The sequence below is a fragment of the Morus notabilis genome, unplaced genomic scaffold, assembly GCF_000414095.1.
Source record: "Morus notabilis unplaced genomic scaffold, ASM41409v2 Scaffold1265, whole genome shotgun sequence".
NCBI lineage: Eukaryota > Viridiplantae > Streptophyta > Magnoliopsida > Rosales > Moraceae > Morus > Morus notabilis.
The window spans coordinates 86,514-87,008 of NW_010357863.1; positions in this window are offsets into that span (position 1 = coordinate 86,514).

A 495-nucleotide genomic window follows, 5' to 3' on the forward strand; every position below is an offset into this window, starting at 1 on the left:
GGAAGATAACTGCGTGAGCGGTATCCATTCCCATCTCCACCATTCGTCCGCCGCTTGCCATTGCCCTTCAAGAATTGCTGATAGGTTTCTTACCTACAGCATGAACATATCTGATTGAGCTTTCGCTCAGCAAGTAGGAACTATATCTCACAAAATAACTGTAAGTACACATGAATAAATATGCATGAGCTGATTATGCTTAATTATGATGTCTTATCATAATCTTATTATCTTATCTTATCTTTCTTACTGATGGGCCCGAGTGCTCGCGTACCACTTGCGCGCAATCATCGGAACGTGAGGGTTTGCAAGGTCCCCCACGACACCGTGATTATAACTTGAATGCCTCCCTTAAGTCGGAGGACATTATTGTTATTTTCTTTTTCTCCCTTATGGAGCTGGAGTTACCTCCCTTGTGGAGGCTGGTACGGCACTCAACTGATATTATTCTTATAAGTTCCTCTTGACTTATTAAGGTGTATGCAATATGACATA